The sequence below is a fragment of the Ursus maritimus genome, unplaced genomic scaffold (assembly GCF_017311325.1).
Source record: "Ursus maritimus isolate PB19 unplaced genomic scaffold, ASM1731132v1 scaffold_5, whole genome shotgun sequence".
Classification (NCBI taxonomy): Eukaryota; Metazoa; Chordata; class Mammalia; order Carnivora; family Ursidae; genus Ursus; species Ursus maritimus.
In genome coordinates this window covers 10,456,168-10,471,255 of record NW_024426663.1, presented here as the reverse complement: position 1 = coordinate 10,471,255, position 15,088 = coordinate 10,456,168, and the positions used below count along the sequence as shown (strand labels likewise).

General features: G+C 33.9%; 1 protein-coding gene and 1 long non-coding RNA gene across 2 annotated transcripts in view; one reads left to right on the top strand and one right to left on the bottom strand.

Moving 5' to 3' along the window:
• ST8SIA4 (ST8 alpha-N-acetyl-neuraminide alpha-2,8-sialyltransferase 4) overlaps positions 1 to 15,088 on the bottom strand; it is an 89,988-nt gene that overhangs the window by 24,433 nt on the left and 50,467 nt on the right.
• The window catches only part of LOC103672224, a 49,828-nt gene continuing 43,670 nt past the window's right edge, over positions 8,931 to 15,088 (top strand). The window contains exon 1 of the long non-coding RNA XR_571134.2: positions 8,931 to 11,061. This is a non-coding gene — a long non-coding RNA (uncharacterized LOC103672224). The remainder of the gene's footprint in view (positions 11,062 to 15,088) is intronic.

Here is a 15,088-nt window from a genome sequence, read left to right as displayed (position 1 = left end):
CCTCCTTACATCAATTTTTTTTTCAAAGCCATAAAACAAGAGAGAAATGGGAAGAAGTCTTCCAATTTATATTCTTGCATTTATAGCTGTAGCGCTTTTACATCCCAGACATGACACTAATTTGGTCTTTTCAATTCGTACACGAAGTTCTCAATCCAAATTCTAAAGAGAACCGTAGGTTCAGCTTTTTTTGCAACCGGTCATTTCATTAACTCAACAAAGTGACCTTTCTCTCTTAGTTATGTGGTATAATAAGAAATATATTTAGTCTTTGTCTCCAGTTCCTGGCACAGAACTCCTAAAACCCTGGAGTCTCCTGAGTGATAGGAGTGTCTTTTGTTATTCATAAAGAGTCCCTTTCAAAGAGTTCCTTTCACTTACACCTGAGTTCATACTAATATGGTAACTTTATGTGGGGCCACTGAGGCTGGCGGGTAAAAAGGCCAATAATTAGAGGATGGAAACTTTCAGCCCCACCTCTGGCCTCCAGAAAGGTGGTTAGGACTGAAGATTAATTATAGAAACTCTTGAACAAGGAAAGTCAGAGAGCTTTCTGGTTGGTGTACACACCATGATGCTGGAAGCACCTAGCCATGCCCTTTTTCTCACTCTCCCACCTCAATCATACCTTGCCATATGTATCTCTTCCATTTGGCATTTCCTGAGTTGTATCCCTTATGATAAGCTGGTAATAGTAAGCAAAGTACTTTCCTAAGTTGTGTGAGTTCTAGTAAATTATCAAAGCTGAGGAAGAGGTTGTGGGAACCCTCGATTGATAGCCAGTTTGTCAGAAATGCAGGTGGCTGGGAACCTGGGATTGTGTCTGAAGTGGAGGTAGGCATATGGGACTAGACCTTTAACTTGTGGGATCTAATGCTAACTCCAGGTAGATTGTGTCAAAATAGAATTGAACCGTTGAACAACCAGTTGATGTTCACAGAATTGGAGAATTGGTTGTTGGTATCAGAAAACACTCCAGAGATTACCATGTGGGGAGTTAGTTATTCCTGGAAATGTTGGATATCCTGACAGCCAAGCACGGTGTGCTATTCTGAAAGAGAATCGATATTTGTTTTTCAAACATAACTAAATTATGTGGGAAAATGCATAGGAAAATACATGGGGAAAAGCTTTAATTTTCTTAAATCCCTTTTTTCCCCATCCCAACAAATGTAGCCACCTGAAATTGGAACACGTACAGAGTTATAGAAAGTAAACACTGGCTGATTTGCTTTCTGTAGTATTGGTATTACTGGTAGTTGAAATAAGTTTCATATTCATTCATACCAAATTTGTCATCACAATTATACTTGTCACTTGTGAAAAGTTTAAAATGAAGTTTAACATGGAAAAAGTTGTGTTGGATACTATATCCGCCAATTAGTATTTAAGAAATAGTAAAAGACAATAGAAATTTACCAACAACTGATACAGAGCTGATAAATCTTCAGGTTTGGAATGGAGGTATTTCTCCTTTTGGGGATTCATTAGACATATTCATCCATTATTACTATTCACCAGAATGGAAAGATAAACATCAGTGGAATGTAGGTATTTAATACTATTAATTTGGTTATGCCCTTTTTAGCTGGCATTACATTAATTTCAAATCTTAAAATTAAATTACTAAAAAGTAAAATATGACTGAAGATCCACTACTCCATTTTATAATTTTCTAGAGTATTTTTCTGAGATTAGCTGTGTTACATTAACTAATTTTAAAAAACCCAGAGAAGTAGAAATATTCTAAAATGTAATAAAGAAGGTTAACATGCTTTTCTCAGTTAAATATATAGTACATCTTACTGAATGTCACCTGGGATTAAACAACTTCTAGTTTTCTATGGCAAGTGTGAAACCCCATGTTGACTTTCACTTGTCAAACCAAAGTGATCGTTCCATATATTTGAGGGGGTCAAATAATTTTTAGAAATAAAAACTAATTTAGCCAATCAACTTGAACTACTCATAATTAGAAGAAAACACCCTAGAAAAGTAATTTATCATCTCCAGATTCTATTTTTACCTAGATTTGGCAGAAATAATGCTGATGCTTAGAAAATAATAAAATCCATCAGAGAAAACTGCTCTGTGCTAACATTTAAATGAAATACTTTGGAGACTTTCTTTCCAATTCCAGGTAAAAATACTCCCATGCCAGTTATTATCACTATTGACTTTACTCATAGACGCTCTAAAGAAGTCTAGGGAATTTTCTCGTTAGTGCCGAAACACACACAGACACACACACACAGACACACACACACACACACAAACCATAAAGCTGAGGGAAATATGAAACTATTCTGATTATTAGCTCTACTTTCCACTTGTAAAATCTGAGTCATCATAAACATCAGAGGTGCCTTGGAGAGTCAGCGTTGAATCGGCTTACAAAGAAAGAAAAAAAGACAAATGACAGATGATGGATAGATAGCTCGGTCAATAGGTCGCTAGCAAGCTGGCTAGCTAGATTCCTGCAGCTTTATTTTCCCTACCACCCTTTTTCTCTTTAAATTTTGTGAAAACACATTAAATAATTAGCCAATAAATATCTTAGTCTTATGCATCCATTTCCTCTCTTACATTCTTGAGGACAGTTTTAGAGTCCTAAAACACAGACTATTTTACTTTCTCTTACTGTATTTTTCGTACACTCACCCCAAACTCAAAGTCCTAACCTTCTCCAGACAATTGAGTAAAAGAGATAATTTATTATATATTATGGGTGAAAAACTGTAAATAATAATAGAGGACAGAATTCAACAACTGTTCCAAGTGATTTTCCCAGTGCAACGCGCGCACACACACACACACACACACACACGTTCTTCCATTTTGCCAGTCTTTTCTCAGTCAATAAATAAAGTAAGTAAGGGTCCCAGGTCCTGTGAGTAGCAGCAACCTTTCACTAGTATTTGAATGTTTATACCCAAATCTTATCTTTCCTCACTTTCCCTAAATTAAATGTTACATTCGCCTGTTTCCTTATTCCTTCTTTCAACCGGAGAAGAAAATTAATGGACACAAATGGCACAGATTCACCATCTGTAACAGTTAATAATTCTGTGGCTCTGGGCAAGCCATCTTCTTGCAAGACGGGTAAAATATTTCAGATGTGATGGTTGCAGTAGAACCATGTTCAACTATGGGAAGGAGTTTAAGAGATTTAAGATGAAACATCCACTATTTTATTTTGCCAAAACAGCTCTATAAAATCAGTTTTTTTGACAAAATCATTGTCTTCAATTATAAGATTAAAACTGCTAGAAAATAGAGTAATGTGAACAATGTACGATCTCAAGTATTGTAAAAGGTTCTGATTCTCTTGCTGCTGAGAAACTTATTTTTTATGGAATGAAGCCAAAACAGTATTTCAGTTTTTTTAACTTAAAACATGTCTGAAATTGATCCCTGAGAGTTATAATAACATATCACAAGTGAAATGAATATTTTTTCTAAAAACCTGAACTGCTACTTTGCACACATATTTTTTTTTCTATTTAGAAATGAATCTTACTCTGTATTGATAATTACTTCAACAAAATACTGCACTAGGGTACTGGAATTAGATGTAGAATTGGATGCACGTTAACTGGGACACACATGCACATATACAAATATATATATATTTGTTATAATATTTTGTATACATACATATATATTTATTATAATGTTTTAATCATGTATTATCAAGTATTGAAACTTGTTTTCTGTATAAAACTTTTACCAAAAATTATTTTTTCTTCCTATATATTTAGTTATTACTATAGGAAACAACTTAATATATTTTACTTTCTCAGATAAGTAAGTTACTATCACTTTTCCTAACAACATTTGGTTTTTTGGTTAAATAGTTGGGAGATCAAAATTTTCCATAATGTTTCTTACCTACAAGAATCAATAGCAAACTACCAAGTTTCTAGAATAACATGGAAACATTTTTCCTGAAAAAAAGGTTTTAGGCATTTATAATAGAGAAATCAGAATATAAGACATTTGCCATAAGTATTCTTAATAAGATAAGGAGTTCTTATATTTTGGAAAAATGATGAATGTATAGGTCAATAATAATATATTTAAAGTAAATATTTATTTCTGACAGACGTCATAAAATCCAAAAGCTATTCAAAAGCGTTTAGCCAGGCCAAACTCAATAGCAGGGCAAAGAATTTGAGTGATTTTTCTGTAGTCAGTAACATTCAGAGACTCCACTTTAGGGATTATTATATAAAATATCCATAGTGTATGCTTATTTTGATTAGTACAGTAAATGAAAAATATGAATTATATAAAAGTTATTGATTTTGCTTTTATATATGTCACTGATGTCAGTGCATTTTCATTAGCCAATCCAAACTGTGAAAAGATGTAATAAAAAGAAAATATTCTAATAAATGAGATAGACATTTCTGATAGAGTTACCAGTGTAATAGAAAAGATCTTATTTAATAATCCTCTATGTTAATGGCTTGCATTTCTCTGTAAGATACCTAAGAATCTCCTTGAATCACACATTTAGTCTGGTGGGCTGGAACTGGCTCTTATTGATTCACAAAGGCCATTGATTCACAAAGATTATGTTAAATCTTCTTGAATTTTATAAGGTGGTTGACATCTCCTCAGTAGCTTGAAATTGGACATGGTGTCAGTATTTACATTATGGAAATCAGCAACTGCTATAATCGAGGTTTGTTTGTTTTCCCTGAGAGCCGATTCTTAAACAGTTATTAGCCACACTGCTTGAAATGAATCTGTCGGTGAAATACTGTGTAATTTTCTACAACTATTTCACAATCAATTTCTTAAACTACTGAAAAGAGCAGGACATTTGGTGTCAAACGATGTATGGTTGAGGCCAAGTTGCTTAGAGTCTGCGGACATCACTTAAACCTGCCCAAATATGCTTTAGTGTCATTATGTTTAATGAGATTTTTTTATTCAAAGACATGCAAAGTCTTCTCCAGTTCTAAGACTGTCTGAATCAATTACCATCCATGTTTATACCTCATTCTCCTCCCAAAATGTAGAATAATGAAACTAATGGTCAAGAGCTGGAAAAAGCAGAACCAGGATGAGTGAATCAGGCTGACTGTCAGAACAGACAAGACCAAGGGTTATGTAGCTTCTGAAGAACTGGCTAACAATGCCCAGACTATTGCACACAGAACAACTGAGCTGTGGCTCATAGCTAGCATGAATAAAGGCTGTCAGATCTTCTTATTTTTTAAAGAACCAAAAAAAAAAAAAATGAAATTTTTGTGTGAAAGCTAATGGTTATTAAATGTTGGCAACAAATTTCATTTTTAAGTGTCTGTGTTGTTACACACAGGTCAGTAGACTGGAAATCAAAATTTATTTTGTTAGTCATCAAATTGTTAGTCATCAGTTTGCTACCCGCATTCTATAATCAGGAAGAGGAACAGAAATAACAATAGGGTGTTTCTACAAGAGAAGTGAAAGAAATTAGGGATTTTAATAAAGACCAAGGTTATATTACAGATACTGCTGCTAACAAATAAGTGCCAAATGAACACTACAAAACATTATTTTAAAAATCTGTGTTGTCCTGAAGTGATATCTAAGTTAGACTTTTCTCACTCCAGTCCAAACATTAGTGACTGAGGGAGTTAGTAACAGGGAGCACCAGAGAAAAAGAATCCATTAAATTAAACATTGAATTAAAGTCAAAGTACTACAAGTCACTGGTTATGTATCTAGAAGGCAATTTGTTTAATGTAAACTTAAAATAAAGGCTTAATATGAAAAATTTGAGTCCAGAGACTCAAGTATAAATCGTCAACATTGTAGTTACTTAGAATATATTCTCTGGCACTTTTCTCAGGTATATCTTTATGCATATTTACTTTGTATAGGATAATAAATATGCACAATAGAAAAGATTATCACTAGGTAATTTCAGCAAATCGTGAAACAGCAACGCTCTGATCCTAACACGGTGTTGTCCACACTGAACTTCCCAGAAAAATTATTTAAACCATCTTGACAAAGCTTTCTCTAAAAACATATTATATAGTCCTCTAAACTTTCACCAACTTAAAATTTGCAAGAATTGATACTTAGTTTTGATACAGATTTCACTTGTTCTCTAGCCAAATACATATTTTAAAGTTCTTTAATGTGTTTCAAATTTTATTTAAAATAAGATAATTCAAATTTAGATGGCATGAGCTTCACAAATAATATGGCACACGATCAATCAATTTTCTAGAAGAGATTTGATTTTGCTCTGCAGATGTCAGCTGAAAGCCTAAGCAGATAAATGAACTTAAATATAATGAAATGCTCAGAGCTCAGCTATAGGATTCATGTTATCTCTTTTTGAGTTGAAAAAAAAAAATGGGATTCTATTTTAGAATTACTTAAAACTTGTGTTTGAAGTTGCAATATAAATCCTTAGCTAGATAGACAGTTTATTTAGGTGTTTCCTCTTCTTGTTTATGAAAAATAATCTTTTTATCTCTGGCCAGGAAACACAAGCCAGAAACAGCTCAAGATCTGTGATAAGTTATATAAATAGGAATGCATTCACTTTCTGAATATAACTTTGGCAAAGAGTACAAGGCTATATAAATTAATAGGTATTATTATATTGGAAATAATACATCAAAAAGGAATTACAAAATGGCACAAAAACGGTCATAATCATATAAAGCTACACTCTTTTATGGAGATATTGGTGGAAAGTGAGCTGCTCCTAGAATCAGTGATTCCGTCTCTGCCACTGAGTATCTCATTAGATGGGACTCTGGGTGTTAATACCTGCTCTGTAAAAGGAAAGGTTTAACTAGTTTATATCAAAGGATCACTAAATCAATACATATTAATTAGCTATGGATAATATATTTACATACTTTTTTTTCTCCAAGCTTTTATTTAAATTCCAGCTAGTTAACATATAGTGTAATATTAGTTTCAGGTGTACAACTTAGTGATTCAACACTTCCATGCAACACCTGGTGCTCATCGCAAGCACCCTCTCTTAATCCCCATTACCTATTTGCCCCTCCCCCACTCACCTCCCTGTCCATGAACTAATGAATGGATAAAGAAGATGTGGTATATATCTATATATACACAATGGAATATATTTATATATTTTTTATGATAATCATACCATTTAAATATTTTCACTACACCTAAAATTTGTTTTTAAATATTCCTAGTCCTTTACTTTTATGTTATTATGGTTTTATTAGTGACACACAGAAAAATTGTCTGATGCATGAAATAAGAATTTTCAATGATTTTCAAATGGCTTTAGGTTTTTCTAAGCAGTTATGAATTTCCTCATACTTTTTCCCAACATTTTCAAATATTTTCTACTTATTTTAGGGAGGATCATAGTGTTATTTCTAAAGAAATCCAAAGCAGAAGGTACAACTGTTTGGTGAAAATATATAAATATATGGCAAATACAGAGTTTCCTTTAGGGTAAAAGACAGGGGATTTTCAAAGAAACTACAAAACATGTTTCAGTGTGTTACTGTAATGGAATAAAGCACACGTTATGGAGATGTTTCGTAACATCATCATCAAATCAGTTTGGTTAGAAAGTCCCCAATCAAACCTAAGTGTTAAAAGGTCCAGAACATTGAGGAGGGATGTCAAATTCCCCAAGCAGTTCATTTCATCATGAGTCACAATGCTTGGGCAATGCAAAGTTATTTCATAACACTGTAACTACCACAGAGGAAACGTCATGCTTCCATCAGCTCCTGACCAGTCAGGGCACTATCCTATTGAATAGTTTATCTGTCTTTGGGTCTCTTTGCGGTGGATCAGCCTCATTTGCTCTTGTAACATTCTTCTGCTGGGTTACTTAAGGATATAAGAAAACCAATCTCCAAAGTTTTCCTATTACATAGATCCAAAAAATAAAACAAAATGAAGATCGATTCTCCAGTGCGTCACCTTTTTCTTTCACAATTGCTGCTTCTTGTTCTATTCTCCAGTAAATCCCTGCCCTCCACATAATCTATTTGCCATCACAATATGCCTCTTCATTGTCATATTCAGTGTCTCACACACTGTGAGAAATCCAAGGACCTACTTCCTGTGCACACCAAGTTAAATGAGAAAAATGGATTAAGGGAAACGTCAAATCCACCATATACATGGTGGAGAAAGAAGAGAGATTCATAAATCTATTTGAACATAATTTTGTTCTGTCACTCTGAATTATTTCTAAACAGGTTACTCATTTCAGTAGCTGTATAACTGTTTCCTTTTATCAACTTCCATCCTTTTCTAGAATAAATTTTGGCATGTAGAAGCATTGTTCTGATCCTGAAGCTTTTTGTAAACCAGACTCTGATTAACATTTTTTTTTCTTAATCAAGTCATAGGTATTGGAGTCATTATATTTAGGTCTTTCAAAAAAGGACTGTTTTTTGGTAGATAATGCTGATACACCTTAAAAATAGGCAGTACTGTGAATTCTTGATTTATACTCTCAGTCGACCTTTAATCCTGCTTGGAAACTCTTTTGTGTATCTCTACTCACTGACCTCACTCACATATCCCATTGCAGGTATTCCAAGCATTTGCCAAATTCCCTGGGCTAACATCCCCAATTACCTTGCCCTTCCTTACATAAAGGTGGACCTCTGGACTACAGAGGTGGCATTTCCACCCCTTAAGGAAGCCCCTGCTTTGTTGTCTTCTTCACAGCCCCAGACCTAGCCCAGCCCCTGGCACAGGATGAACTCTATAAATGTTGCCAGAGAAGTGAATGTGCAGAAACACACTTATTCATTTTTGCCAAATGTGGAATTATGTGATTTAAAGTACTTTGCTGCTTCAATAAAAACTTTTTTAATGAAAAATTCTGTATTTGGTTTTTATTCTGTCTAATAGGAGTGCCATGTGTATTACTACAATATTTGTATGAAACATATTCTGTGTTAATTATTTTCTGTAAAATAATCAGCTTACTAATTTTGAAACTGACAGCAATTTTGTTGTAGGCATCTGGTCTAGAGAAAAAAGAAACAGAGAAAATTTTGCCAGCTGAAGAAACTACAAAATGTGTTTAGCAGCACTGATTCTTTCTAGTAGTGACTTTTATTAATGGGAATCTGCTGATGGATTGATTACAACACATACGGATTCTACAAAGTATCAAGTTCTTTTATTTTTTTTTTTAATGATGACTATTAAGCAAAAACAAAGAGTTTTAGGAAGATGCCTACAACCTACCCCAACATTGTTTCTTTAATTTTTATTGTTTTAAAATGATACTAACATTTAGAAGACTGTACAATTTTCTCAAGCACTACTGAAAAAAATATATTTTAATGTAAGATCAGCTTGTCACATTGTAAAAATTTATACATGGCTATAAAATAATTTCTGCAGGAAGTTTACAGAGTTCTATTGAGAAGAATAAGATAAATGGGATAAAACGTAAAGTCATAACTTTAGCTGCAGGTAATAATTTTACTTTAAGTAAGAGCCACTGGGCGAAAGGAAAAGAAAAAAAGGAGTTGCTATTAAACCGAGTTATCAAAAACAGTGTAATATAGAATCCCTTGTATTTTAGATTATGGAAAGAATATCTGGATATCACATGATTGTTTTAGCTATTTAATTTTGTCCAAGTTTTTAACTGGCACAAATATCATTGGATATCTGAAACAAGGAAGTTCTAAATCTGAACTCAGTTATTTGGTACTGCAGCTTAATTAATTTTGGCAAATTTCTCTGAAATGTTACAAAGGCCAAGGAAACTCAATCTATGTAATTCATTCAACAGAATCTATATCATCCAAGCACCCAAGAATTCCTAATTCCTTTATTATACTATCACTTTATGATGTTATTTTATACAGAAGGACAATTGGATGCTTCTACTGCTTTTACTATCCCTAGAGTGACATCAAAGGGCAATATTTCCTTCATGAGTGTGTTTCAAATGAGGGATGAGAGAATGGGACAAGCAACATGAACCATACTTTTATTATGACAACAATTTGGTGTTGACAATGAAAATGTATACTGCCTGAAAGAAAACCAATTTATTCTTGGAAAGAAATTAATGATGAGGTAGCAACCGCCAGCCCATTCTCTCTCTGTAACGCATTCTGTTTGACAACCAACATGGTCATTGGATGACGGTTTGGGGGACAAAAGAGGAGGCAGGATAGAATCAAGTGACTGTAAATGAGTTCTTCATAAAAAGCATTTGACTGATATTCTGTCCAGAAAAACTTAATCAGTAAATAGAGCTAAGTAATCCCATTGCTGAGGTAATGAGGTCTGGTACAAACTCACGTGAAAACAAGAAAGCAGCAGGCATTTACCCACTAACAGAGCAGTGACTTGTCACTGGCAAGTTTTTGGTGCTGACCTTAATTGCAATGCCCAACTTCATGATCCAGCTGGATAAAGATGCAGAGTAAGGAGCAACAGGAGGACAGAAATCACCAGGACTGCTGCACCCACATCTTTTCCACTTCTTATTCCCCCAATTTCCCAAGTCTATTCATTGGGCCTTTATGATTAATTACTTCCTTTATTCCCAACAAATTATTTGCCATTCGGTAAGAATTAGCTCTCAGTTTTATATACCTTACTGTTTCAGTTACTTTATCCTCTCTCCTGAAATTTAGGTGGTTATGTCTTATCAAAACTAAAATTGTTCAAACTATATAGAAGTAAGGTCTTTTAAGGAATGAGAAAGCCTTCATGGCACATTTAAAAATTCTACTATCTAGGCGGGACTCTAAGGTACTGACAAGGAGTAACAATGGTGCATTAGAACACTAAAGTTTTCTTATTGTTGTTGTTGTTTGACTTCTTTTTTTTTTTTAGTAAGTTTTTAATTTTAATTTCAGTATAGTTAATATACAATACTATATTTGTTTTAGGTGTACAACATACAGAAGGCTGAAGTTCTTAAGATATGGTAGAAATGATCTTCTCTCAAGAACTGAGAAAATACTTCAGGATTTTACTTTCATTTAGACCCCTGAAGTGACAGCACCAGTCTCCCCCAATTGGAGGAAATAAGTGTGACAATGAACACTGAAAAGAAGCGTAAGAATTTACAACTTATATAATGTGATTTGATTGGTTCTCAAACTATTGAACACTATTTCCCACATATGTCAACAAATATATTGTGTTGAAATATAGTCTTCAGAAAATCATATTGAACCACAAGCCCTATCTTGAAGGTAGAGCACATTCATTTATTAATGCATAAAAGGAACATCATTCAGCATATTAGTGGGGGACAGAGAATAGCCCTTGGCTGTTTGGGATGTGCGTTGGTGAGGGCAAGCTGGTAGAATTATCAGACTGACAGCTGCAGTGTGGTTTCCCTTCCTACCACTGAATACTGGTTTTTACTAGGGGTCTATAATTTTGCTCTTTCTCTTGTCTCTCTGAATGTTTTCCTTGGCTTATTTCATCTATGGATTGTGAAAATGTAAATGTCTTATTTACGAGAAGTCAATCCCAGGTATATGGCTCCAACTGTGAACCTGTAGAAAATAGAATTTCTAGCCTGCTCCAACATGCTTTCCAACTTTTGGTTTTTATATAACCCATAACTAAAAGGAATTGTTAAAAGGACTTTTAAAATATTTTATATAGTCAAAGCCCTTATTCTGGTACAGTATGCTTACTCACTCCCCAGATTTTTAAATGATTTGGGGTAAGGCTGTTGAGAAGAGAGAAAAAGGAGAGATGACCTTCTCCTTGATCTCTTGCCAGAAGGGATCACGGTATGCTGTCACATGGGCCTTTGAAATATGTGACAGACTCTGTCAATAACTTATTTCCTACATGAAAATTCTAGTATCCAAGTCCCAAGTCTTTTGCCTTATGCTCTTCTCATATATTACTGGTATCTTGGTACCAGCTGGCATTTCAGATATCTAAGCCATAATTTGGAAATTGTAGCCTGAGACTGCGATCATCTAAGCAACCATATTAGGAGACAGAGTTAGTTGATTGACTATGATCAATCCTATGGAAACACCCAATCGAAAGTATTCTCTTCAAGCTAAACCACATCTAAGTTATTCTATGGAAGTAAGAAACGACAAAATTTTTTTAAAGCTTTATGGAGTAGTTGATTCAATAACCTTTCTTGGCAAACTCAGTATCTAGTCATGCTTACTGCTTAAAATTTCATTATTATATATTTGCTTTTTATTTTAAATTCAGAATTATTTTAGTGTATATAAAAAATCTCCAAATGTAATAAATTCCCAGTCACCTGAACTTATATTAGAATAGCTTTATGCAGATTAATTCAATACATAGTTTGCATATTGATCAGTGTTCCTCTTTTTTTTTTTTTTTTTTCCTGAGAGGTCAGAGAAACAAGGGAATTTCTAAGGTTATTTATATACTTTCTACCACTTGTTACAGGATTGGGTCTTGAAAGTAGAAAGGCAATAAACAGCCAAAAGCATGTAATGAATATAACTTGTGAAATTTATGAATTTTTCCCGTAGCTCTTAAATATAGCAGTATAAACATTTGTTCTGAATACTAAATTTCAGTCTTGGAATCAAAAAAATGATGAAAATCAATTTATTTCCTTGGCTAAAGCATTTAAAATAGCCATTTTTCCTCTAGGAAACACTATAATAAATTAACATTTTAAAAAATCATATACATGTATTTATACAGATTTTGAAAGATAATGCTCAAGATAGGAAATAACTGTAAGTTACTAAGTTACCAAATTATGGAACTAAGGCAACTTTCTCAGGTGGCCAGGATGAATTTATAGATGTTCATTCTGGATGTTCCCAAGTGTCTCACTTCATTATTATGGTTCATTTATTTTTAAATCAGAACTTAGTCTTACATTTTCATTCTAACAATACCTTAGGCAGGTACAATCTAGTAAGCATTGATTTACAATTCTGTGGGTACTGGGTGCAAGTTGGTTCTTGATCTATACCAGCTGATTAATTAAGTTGCTGGGAAGGTAAGATATCTCTATTGAGATTCAAGCCTTCCTTATTGGCATGGTTATCCTCTGTTTCCACATAAGCTAAATGGTAAAAAGGATTTCCAGTGGTACCCAGACTGATAAAAAAAATTGTTTCCTCTGTCCAGCTTGCTGCCCTGCTTCTTTGATTGCTCTAAAGAACTAACCCTGAATCAGACTTCGAAGTCTTTCTTCAATACAACTTTGCCCTTTTTCATGACTCCATTCTCTATATCTTTGCACCTGTGCCCCAGCCTCCACCATAATGAATACAGGCCTTTCATCCTTTTCCTTAGTTTTACAAAGAGATAGATAAATCAGTCTTTGCACTTATGAGATTGACAACATAGAGAACCAAATGAACAGTAATAATACTTTCTGATTACTGTTCTATTAGAGACCTAAATCCTTTATAAAGAGAATAGAGAAAAGATACCCATGTCAATCTCTGAGAAAGGGACAGGAGTGAGGAATTGTGTCCAACTGGAACTTACCTTTAAACTGAGACTTGAAAAACGAATAAAATTGATTCAGAAGGAGAAAAGAACAAAATGCATACCAACAGAAAAAAAAATTAGGATATGTCACTGTCACTGATTGCCATGAAGGCTTCCCCACTGGTCAAAAGCCATTCTAGATACTTTGCAGAACTTATTAGTCTCAGTGAGAAAGAACCAAGAATTGGGAAGTAGGTTGACCAAGGGCAGCCGCCTATCAGCTGTGCTTCCAATAGCTTCTTTTTTGAGCCATACACCTGTGAATGATTTCTCAGATATTTGCCCTTTATATGTTCACATTCCACAATGAAATATAAATGACAGGAGCTGCTAGGAAATAATACTGTGACACAAGGGTAACTGGATTATGATTTCAGGAAACACTGCAGCACCAGAAGGTAAATATCAGCATCCCCAGCAAGGGAAGAAATACTCCATCATGGAAATATCATGAAGTTTAAAATACCTAAATGCAGTAGTCTAGCTACCCAAAAACATTAAAGAAAGATGCGTGTTTTTTTAAAGAAATATTACAGCTGTGTTGCTCATTGGTCAAAACAGAAACAATTTGGAAATGTTTTTGGCATAAGACTAAATTTAAAACAAGTAAGCCGTTTGTAGAAAGAATTTGGAGTGAATGTCATGATCTTCAAAGTTGTATTTTTTAATTACTTTTCCTTGTGTGACTTTGACTTGGTCCAATATTCCAAAACAATCCATTTGAATAACAATGATGAACCAAAGGTCTATTTTAGTCTCTACTTTTATTGAAGGCTCTATTGGGAGCCTGGTCTAATTCAAATTCTGCAAGCTCATGCAATTCACAAGAATTTAACCTGCAGAGGGTTACCTTAATTTTATATAGCCTTTTATCCTCACACTCATTTAAAATTGAAAGATTTTCATATCTGAAAGATGAGTGCAGTAACTAACATCCAAGAAATGGTAATTTTGTGTTAGTCTTAAAACTGGAAAAAAAAAGTTGATGCTCAAAGATGTGTGAAGACACAATCTGTTTATTTGTTAAGAACCATATTAAAAATCATACATTGTTATATATACAATGGAATACTACGCAGACATGAAAAGGATGAGATTGTGCCGTTTGCAACAACATGGATGGACCTGGAGAGTATTATGCTAAATGAAATAAGCCAGACTAGCAAAGATAAACATCATATGATTTCACTTATATGCAACATCTAAGAAAAACATCTAAGAAAAACAATGAATGAACAAACAAAAAGTAGAATCAGACCTATAAACAGAAAGAACAAACTCATGGCTGCCAGAGAGGAAGGGAGTGGGTGGATGGACAGAATGGGTGAAGGGGAGTGGCAAATACAGGCATCCCATTATGGAATGAATAAGCCACAGGAACAAATGGCACAGCATAGTGAATGATACTGTAATAGTGTTGTGTGGTGACAGGTGGGAGCTACATTTCTGGTGAGCATTGCATAACTACAGAGAAGTAGAATTGCTATGTTGTACATGGAAACTAATGTAACTGTGTATCAACTATATTCAAATAAAAAAAATCAAGGCAAAAAAATCATACATTTAACAAAGCAACTAATGTGTGCTTTTGTTTTAATAGAAAGATATACTTTGA